We start from the raw sequence: 10,054 nt of genomic DNA on the forward strand, positions 1-10,054 counted from the left end.
CGCAGGTCGGAAAGAAGTGCATGCATGCATTCATCAGTGACGTGGGCATTGCGGTTACTTGTAGGTCTTGGTTACGGTTCGGAGAATGCGTTTTGGCTGGATCAGTCCTAGGCATTGGACGCTTGGAGTGCGACAATGATCCAGCCCCGGTGGTCGTAGAAGTTATGGTAGTGGTGGCCAAGTATTTTCTGGCGCAGCAGGTTCCTCGGTATCAGACACCGGGTTCCCTTGGTTTAGTATGATTGCTGGTGGAGTCGGAGCAGTTGCAGTAGCGCTTGGGAGTTTGTCTTAATGCGTATTTTCGGGTTATGAGTTTCTTTGACGACATTCGTCGGCGCGAACGACATCGCCGTTCCTTAGCAGCAGCTTTGTGCGTAGAATGATCCAGCAGAATTTCTTCATACGGGGCAATCTGTAGATGAAGAATCGCGAGGGCGGCGGCAGTTGGCGCACTTTAAGGTCGTGGCACAGCAGATGTCACCGCTGTGTGGCTCTGAGCATATCGGGCACATGATGGAGTTGCTACACACAGCGCTCACGTGGCTAATCCTCATACACTTCCTGCACTTTAAATGGTTAGGCACGAACGGTCGAACTGGGTGGCGAAAGCGCCCAACCTTCATGTACGATGGTATGCAGTCACTGTTGAAAGTCGGCTTGATGCATGTAGATCGTCCTAGGCGCTGAACAAGGGTTATTGAGATGTTATTGGTTACCAGCTCGATTAACATAGACAAATATGCGTCACAGACGGCGATATGAAAGTTGTAAATTACCCCAGTCTTAGTTCCAGTCTCTTGAAGAGTATAGGGCGTACGCTAATATTCCGGAGTTTAGAGATGCCGGACACACTGTCTAGTGCGCTTCGCTCCTTGACATCAGTGGCAATGACGTTTTTATAGGGGTTTATACTCATGTCGTTGATCCCTCCCGGTACTAGGCTAAACCATATATGGATATGGTTTGCCTTTTCAGGGGTTTCAAATTTTCCGTCAGTTGCTCTGGCACGAACTAAGATGTACCGGGACACTCCATGCTGTCAGGATCGTTGATGTACTTGACAAGGATGACTCCGCTTGTCTGCGCATCCTGCGCTTGGCCCCCTTACTGATGGCGCTACTTGCCGGCCGGTGCTTTGCCACCTTACTGATGACCACCTTACTAACTCCTCGACCGACCCTTCATCGGTCGAGCAGTCATCACTTGGCGCCGAGTACACATCAGTGTCCTGGCTCCGTGAGTCGCTCGGGTGGTAGATGCGCTTTCTATGGATGGGTGATGCCGACCCACCAGGTTCCAAGGGAGGCCTAGATGACACACCTTCCACCACAGTGACGAAAAGGGAGCGGCGGCTCCATGATATGGCGCAAATTATAAAAGAACTACAGAGACGTGAGTGCAGCGTTCTCATACAAAACAACTTCGTATAATATGATGTCTCTTTGAGCACAATGAGTCAGAAAGGAGTTATGCAATGCCTATTGAAAATGCTCTTTACGAGTATTACTGCGGGCTATTTGCCCATCAGCCTGTAAATTATGTCCAGTTTAAGGTAGAATGTCTCCCTTACAGACGAAAGTTGGTGATAAATTGAGAAAGATTTTGGAGCAACCATTTTCTCTTACCGAAGTTTCCAATGCAGTAAACGGCCTTAACCCTGGTAAATAACAGCCCCTGAAGGATTGCCAGCTGCGTTTTACAACACCTAAAAAAAGAACCCATACCCTCTTTAACAAATGCCTTAAATGAAGCGTATGACATGAAACTCTTTTCAATATCATTTTTACGCTCGGATACAGTATTATTACCTAAAGCATTAAATATCGTGTGGCGGTTTAAGAGGGGACGGTATTCCGCCCCACCGCCACTCCGCGGATGCAACGTTCTCGTTAGCGACCCGCGGGGTGAACAAGAGGGACAAGGATGAGGTACGGCTCATCATTACTGCTCGAATGCTATTTATTGCACTTGCAAATAATACAGAGCATGCCGGCTATAAATCAACAAGGTTTCCCTTGGAAGGGGCAAGACTACGTAAGAAGGACTTCTGACTCACCGGCTGGGGACCGGGTGTGCGACTTCGGCGGTGGACATTTGCACGCGCCGTGAATTTGGCGGCCTTGATCTCCCGAGCGCGCCGCATTCTTCGGACAACACCATATACTATGGCGTCTGCCGTGGGAGGCGGCGAGAGCGTGCGGTATTTACCGGTCGCTTGGCCGTTGGGGACCAGAAGACGGGTGGTCGTGCACGACGGGTCCTCCCGTGTGCTCCGCGTACTCCGCGCCCGTTATCCCTCGGAATTTGCCGGGAGAAACGGCGGGAGACGACCGCTAGAGTTGCCGGCGGGATACAGAATCTCTCTGTTATCTTCTCGTGGGAATCCGCGTAGACGTCCAGGTGGCGCACCCATCGCTAGATCTCCGTCCCCCAAGGGGAGGTATTTACCTTCTCTTCTCCCAGCCTGCGCTGCCGCGACGCTCGCTGGGGTGGTGGTGATCGGTCGCAGCGAAGGGGGAGGCAACTGGTTTTCCACAATCTTTACAGATGATCCAACCATGCTGAGGCAAGTAAAATCCTATCGTCCGATTGGTCAAACGAAAGTTAATTATAAAATTTACATGACAGGTTTGGCAAAAAGGCATCAAACTGCGATGAGAGATACTGTGGCCAGTGTTCTAGAAGTGTGTGATTCTACACAGGCATGTGTTGCAATGATGCAAGGTGACGTGTAAAATGCGTTTGATCGTATCCCTTACAATATTCTGTCTTTGCAAAGCCTCTAGCGTAACAATGACAGTAATAATGACTACGATGATGCAGTTCGGGATTATCTTAAATTATGATAGCAGCAATTACAATAACGGCGCATTTATTTGTTGATGATGATAGTGGCGATAGTGATGATGATGATACCGGCTATGACACTGACAATGTAGGGAATGAACACAGCCCTGTAAGATGCTTGCGCTACAACCGTTCTTAGGCAGACCTAAATGCGATACACGATTTCACATAACCCAACTGGGCTTGGCAGGTTAAATATCAGCCATGGTTGCTGCCGTTTCCATGGTTGCACTTGCCACAAGTGGTTAATGTTTTAGATCCCTAAGCCACGTACGCCTGTTTCAAACCGCTCCTTTTTAGGTTCTAGGAACGTCCATATAAAGCTCCGCGCTCGGTGGTTGTCTTCGTGAGAGACGAAGAGCTATACCTTTTTGCGGCACACTTAGCCGAGTCGGAACCAGGTCGAAATCGATCCTTCTCCGTGAGGTAATAGTTATGTTCTCGCCGTAGCCAAATACACAAATTATTCAAGACAGTAGGTCTAAGCATCATTCTGCAGCTGCAGTCAAAGGTTATGCGTCAGTCGGTCCTGCACATTTTATGATATCGGCGCATATTACCTGGACATGAATAAAGACGAAGAGGCTATACTTGTGCATATTTCGTTTGCACACAGGACATACCCCGTGTCTCGACAGTATTATCGATCTTATGTTTCTTGTTCTTAGGCGAACATATACATTTTAATTCGCTCTTATTTTTGCTGCGCAAGTTGTTGCTACGGCAATTTAGCGTAAGTTAAATGGAAAGTAATTGAGTTATCGATAAATCAAATCTTGAAAGGAAAAGGAAGTGGTGTCAATATGTGCCTAGGTCTGTGTCCGGTATATTCGGTGCCAACGCCTAACTGATCGCGTATAAGAAATATAATGTTCCAGAGGGGTCCATATATCGCTGGAAACGTGGCCGAACTACCACCGTTGCAGGATTTTCGATCTTATAACTGGTTCGGTTTTACCGCTAGAAGAGCGAACCTCAACCCGTTTTGCACCGTATTGGCCATGAAAACATCCCTTTTCCTGTATTCCGTGCATGAATGAAGACTGTTCCTCTCCTCTCCACAGGTATTTTCAGTCGGAGAGCCTGTCTCAAAACGAATTTGTTACGCATTAAAGACGTTTTGAATTCCCGAAAATGCCTGGCCTGCTCAGTAATCGGTTCCTTCACCTCGATGAAATAAAATGGCATGAAATATTCCTTACATCATCAAATGTGATAGGTTATATTCTTGACAGAAACCTGGCAGTATCAAAATCACCGCGAAACTTGTAGCGTTGGCCAACCGGACCGAGATCAGTCGATGACGATTACTGCTAAATGGCTTTCATTTAATCACGCAAAGGCCTTGGGCAACAGAACTAGTCGACGGAAATTGCACGCATGTACAGGATAGTTAAAAAAAGCAACAAGAACCGCGAAACCATAATTGAAACCTCCAATACAATACTACAATTCCTACAATTTATAGATGGAGTATGGAAACGAGGTAGAATAATTTCAGAGTGGAAACATGCTAAATGGATCTCTATTCTAAAACATTGAAAGAAAATTGAAGTAGGCAACCTCAGGCCAATAAATACCCTATCGTCGTGAATGGAGCAGCTGATCGAGCGTCTGGAGTATGCGGAGGAAAAAGAGGTATTTACCAGAACAATACAAGGATTAGGAGCAAGCTTTCCAAGCACGATGTAATTGTTCAACTCAAACCAAACATCAGAGACCCATTCCATAGAGAAAGAATGAATAAGTGAGGACACTCCGATAGACCCGAGTCGCCCAATCGACTCTAGCGCGCCTAGCGGTGTGTGAAACCAACTTGCCCACGCTTTTGGATGCTTCCGGTTTCGGTTTCACTGGCGCGAATTTAAAATTGCGCCACCCAGTAAATTTGAGCGCACCCAAGGTGTGTGAAAGCAACTGGCACACACTTCTTATTTCGGTTTCACTGGCACAAATTTCGAATTGCTTGCCCACGTTTTTCTATGGGGGATAGAATGTCTCATTAATTCTCTTTCGCGAATTTCGTCTTCCCAAAATTATTTTCAATATAAGATGTACTGAAACGTGTACTTATAATAGGCAGTCGAGGATTTATATATCAGCAAAGGTTCTTTCTGTCTGGCGCTATTGTCTTCTTTTTGGAGCAAGTAGTCATTCTGAATGCAATGATTAATAAAGAGACGGAGTGTCGAGGACCTTTTTTAATTTCAGGGCAACTAAAAACTGACCAAAAAATCTGGGCACCAACCAAGACCAGCGTGGCGGAGACAGGCTCGATAGAAATGCAACTGTGTTCCTTAACATAATCAAATCTGAATAGCTATAATAACAGAGAGAACACAAGGCAAAAATGTCAGTGCATGGCTAGTGCTTGCAGAAAAAAGTGAACCAAGATGGACTCGCTCAAAAGTACAGGTAATGCTTTGCAGCTAGTACAGAGATGTAGTAATAAAAGGTGCTCCAATTTCGGCTGCCCGTTTCCTTTTTTATGCACCACTTTGTCACACGTTTGAGCCTTTTGTGAGCTGTAAATTATCGTCAGCAGTCCAAATATCATGAAGAGAAAATAACTATTATCCTCACTGTCCTGCTGTCTCACTCCATACGGAAGAAACTTATCCCTGGCTTCTTGTGCGTTTTGTCGTTCTTCTGGCACCACAACACAGAGCTGTAGCTGCCGTGGGAGGGACAGCCGGGCGGCATGGCAGAATGGTCTGAAAAATGTCAATACGCGCACGTGTTATTTTGAATTGCCAAACCATATTCACAAGTCATAACTATGCTAAAATTGTTTTGAATGGAGTAGAAAACAGCTGCGCCATACAAATACGCTGGCGCAATGACACACGTAATAGGATGTGACTGATTTCACACTAAATAAGAGCTCACTACAGGCGCAGATAAATGATACCCGAAATATACATATGAGCCCTGGATTTGAAATACGCGCCAATTCTGCGCTTGCACCACGAGCAAAACAACGTTCCCTCAATTGTCAGAGTAACAAACAGGGTGAAAGTTTCATAAATGCGCACGGCAAGCTGCACCGCGAAATAAGTGCATGCTCTATATATATTCGTGCTCTGGCCCCTCATGCCCCCTCATCCCATCCTCTTACTGTTGTAATCAAACCTGCAGGGGCACCGCGCTTTAAATGCCGTTCTGCGCCTCATAGAAACAACCCACTGTGATGTAAAACACTACAGCAGCCTGTGCTGATCTTTATGTCGGTGTTTTCAAGCAGAAAAACGTGTCTCACCTGTTGTCCAGCAAGCCCAATGTCGTTTGGTGCTTTGCAGCAATACCGAGCTGACAGAAGAGACAGAGCAGACGACTTGCAGTCCTGCATGTTTCTTGAATAAATTACATCTTAATATGTATGTCAAAATAGTAACCATAAAGCATAGGATAATTGTTTAACAACCAGAAATTTGTAGGCTTGAATTCAAAAAGATTTTTTTCCTGGTCGTTCTCTTGGCATCGGGTGAGAATACTAGATGCAATACTAGAAACTAATAAACTAGGAAACAAGGGCACCCCACAAGGCTTAGTTCTCTCCCCCTATTTCCTTCATCCTGGCGTTAAAGAACCTTGCATGACTATTGAGGACTGTTAAAGGCGTTAAACATACGCTATATGATGATGATATTGATATTGAATATCATAATATCGACACACCAAGGCAACAATAGAGAAATAGAAAAAAATCTCCAACAAGTAACCGACATTGTTGAAAAATACGTAGAATGGCCAGGGCTAAAATGGTCACCGAGCAAATCCGAATTTCTGATAATCCGGAGTACAAAAAAAAAAAAATTGGTAGAATTAAATGGCGCACTATTAACCAGAGCGGACAAAATCAGGGTCCTGGGGCCAATAATCCATGACAATAGAGAGAAACCTGAAATAATAAATAGACTTAAGTCAATAATTATCATGACACCCAGGTTAATAAGGTGAATAGCCAACGAATAAAAAAAACGGGGGTTAAGAAAGATTTTTGCCGAATTATTCAGGCTTTCGTGAAGCAGAATAGTGTTTACTATCCCATCCTTAAGCTAACGCTGGAAGAAAATAAAAAAATAAAAGGGCTCATTGGGCAGGCATATAAAGCCGCGCTGAGGCTACCACACTGCAACCCGACGAAAAGACCTCCTAAACTTGGTCTCTACAATAACACCACGGAATTATGGGAGGCACATATAATAGCACAGATTTAAGGAGGCTCGCCACCACATCCATGGGATGGAAGATCCGGGGTTACCTAGGACTGCGAGATAGAATCCCGGAAAGAAAAGCTCAAGTAAACCTGCCGACTGAAGTGTGGAATGCACTCAATAATAAGCCGCTACCAAAAAACATGCGCCCATCTTGTCATGAAAGAGGAGAAGAGCAAAGAGCAAAGGCGCTTGAGGCCAAGTTAGAAGTTTCTGAATAGGCACTTTATGTAGACATGGCGGAATACGAAGGAGACAACTCTTTCGCACTCGTGGGCGTTGACGACTTGGGGAAAACATTATTGTCCGGTTTGATAAAAAGAAACAACTCAGGTACGACAGGTAATGCCATGGTAATGGTCAGCGCCAAACCTGCCACCAGAACTAGTGACTCCAAAGCCGCTCTAAACAATATTGCGAGGGGGATGATATCCAAGGAGACAGACCGAATATTAAGATATCAGGACTGGAACAAAAACGAGGTGGAAATTATACGGGGGCCGTACACCCGAGAAACAGGGGAAACGACCTGGCTGACATAACCTGTCGAGGTTATGTCAGCCGTGCAGCGAACAAGATTGATTGGCCCAAATTCGCGAGAGATGCAGTCATATCACTTCACGACTATATTAATCACTTTAAGCTAGAAAGGCGGATATATCCTCCGCCAGACAAGAAACTTGACAAAAGGCAGGAAGTAACCTGACGTCGCTTCCAGACGCGAGTCTTCTTTAGCCCGTGTACATTAGCACACATGTACTCAAAATAATACAATCCAAATTGTAAAGAATGCAGCGAGATGACCCGGTACGATCACATATTATGAAGCTGCAAAAAAACAGCGCCATTGGTGTACCTACTAACAGTCCCTTCTCTAGAGCGAATAGAGGCTATAATGGCCAGATCGAATGAGAGTCACGGATTCGAACATATCTAAGTGTTGTTCCCCCCTAACCTATCCCATCTAAATAAAAGTTGTCCAGTAATGATGGGATGCTATTACTGGCCACTTGTTAAGGACATAGAATAGACTTGTATGTAGTGCGTTACGATCATATAATTCATTCCTTCCATGACTTGAAACCATAACCACGGCTTAAGAAAGAACTGGCACTTTGTTACGAAAACCGACGCGCACCGCAAGACAGTCATGGTGATAGAGAACGAAGGTATGCGAATCGCTCGAGCAGCACGTTTTGGCTGCTGAGAAGAAAACGAAGGGTCAGACGCCATAGCCTCGTTGTTTCCGAAGGACGCCCAGGTGCTGCCGCTTTAGAGCCGCCAGATTCGATGGACCAAAGCTTTACCGAGAAGTGGGAGCCGCTTCGCAAGGCCATCCAGTACATACTGGAAGATGGCGGCGAAGGTCTGCGCTACGAACAACTGTACACGTGCGGCTACAACTTAGTGATCCGGAAACAAGGAAGGCTGCTCTACAGTGAAGTATGCAAAGTCGTGATCCACCACTTGGAGAGAAAAGTAAGGCCAGCCATCCTTTTCTGTACCAACGATAGTTTCCTGAGAACACTAGTTCAAGCCTGGAACGACTACCAGATAAGCATGACTCGTATTAAGGAAATCCTTTTGTACTTGGAGCGTACTGATTTGAACGACAACATGGGTAGCGTTTACAACTTCGGGTTGCATCTCTTTTGCGACGAGGTAGTGCTCAACATAGACATACAAGACAGGCTGCGAGATACTGTCTTGCAAAAGGTGAGCCGAGCTCGCGTGGGTGAGGTGGTTGAGTGGCTGTTAATCGAGAACGCCTGCCAGATGCTGGTTGAACTGGGCATTGATTCGAGGTCAATATACGAGGAAGTCTTCGAGCGGCGATTCTTGGCCGAATCGGCTACGTTCTACGCTCTCGAAAGCATAAAGCACTTGACAAAAAAGAGCGCGATCGACTACGTCCTGATGGCGGAGCAGTGCATGAAGGAAGAGTCGATGCGGGCAAAGTATTTCCTGGGATGTGGCACCGAGGTCAAAATCCAGCAAGTGGTCTACCAGGAGCTAATTGTTAACCATGCGAAGGCCATAGTGGAGAAGGAGGATTCGGGCGTCGTGGCCATGCTGAAGAACAACAGGATGCGGGACCTCGCGTGCGTGCTTAGGCTGCTGAGCCACGCCGAGACCGGCCTCAAATCAGCTGCATTGTGTGGGAGCAAGTATCTTCGTGAGCTGGGCTGCTCACTCATGGAGGAAGACTGCTACAAAAAAGACTCGTCTTCCTTGGTCAAAAAACTGATGGATCTTAAAGATCGCTTTCAACACCACCTAATCAGTTGTTTCAACGACAGGCGCTATGTAAAAGCCATTATTAGCGCCAATTTCAAACACATCCTGAACGTGAACAGCAGCTCGGCCGAGCATGTGGCCTTGTATGCGGATGACTTGCTGAGGTCGGCGATTAATGGAAAGGGCAAGGAAGAGACAGATCGCCTTTTAGAAGAGGTCGCCGAGTTCGTAGGGTTCTTGGACGAAAAAGACAGGTTCGAAGATTTCTACAAGCAACACATGAAGGAACGACTGCTACGCAACAGGAGCGCGTCGGACTATGCCGAGCTAGCCATGGTCTCTAAGCTCAAGTTGGTGTGCAGTTCGGCATTTACCTCGAAGTTAGAAGCCATCCTGAAACGCAAATTTGTGTGTGCTGGTGTATTCAAGTAGTTCAAGGACGCCTTGACGTTGTGAAAATTGTATGTGAAACCGGGCAAAAGATATGTTGGTGCAACCCCCCCCCCCCCCCCCCCCCCCCAAGGAGGCAAATAAAAAATGAAACAGCACTGCCATGCCGCCTGATTTTGGACTTCTGATGTCGAGAGATACTAATGCGTATGCGCCTAGTTACATTACTACAGCCGTTTCTTTTTCTTGGCTTAGAGCGTACGAGCTGATAAAACGCAGCTCGTACGCTTGGCGGAGGGAAGCCGAAGGTGAAGCATACATGCTTCTCTCTTTTACCTGATCAGATAGATTGCACGCAGCTG

The 10,054-nt window shown here is 46.3% G+C and overlaps 1 pseudogene; it reads left to right on the top strand.

Annotated features, from left to right (window-relative positions):
* The first annotated feature begins 8,354 nt into the window (after positions 1-8,354).
* Positions 8,355-9,734, top strand: LOC146172268 (cullin-3 pseudogene; annotated as a pseudogene).
* The last annotated feature ends 320 nt before the right edge of the window (positions 9,735-10,054 follow it).

This window comes from Amblyomma maculatum, unplaced genomic scaffold (genome assembly GCF_055883805.1).
Source record: "Amblyomma maculatum isolate TAMU_Amacu unplaced genomic scaffold, ASM5588380v1 scaffold_13, whole genome shotgun sequence".
Classification (NCBI taxonomy): Eukaryota; Metazoa; Arthropoda; class Arachnida; order Ixodida; family Ixodidae; genus Amblyomma; species Amblyomma maculatum.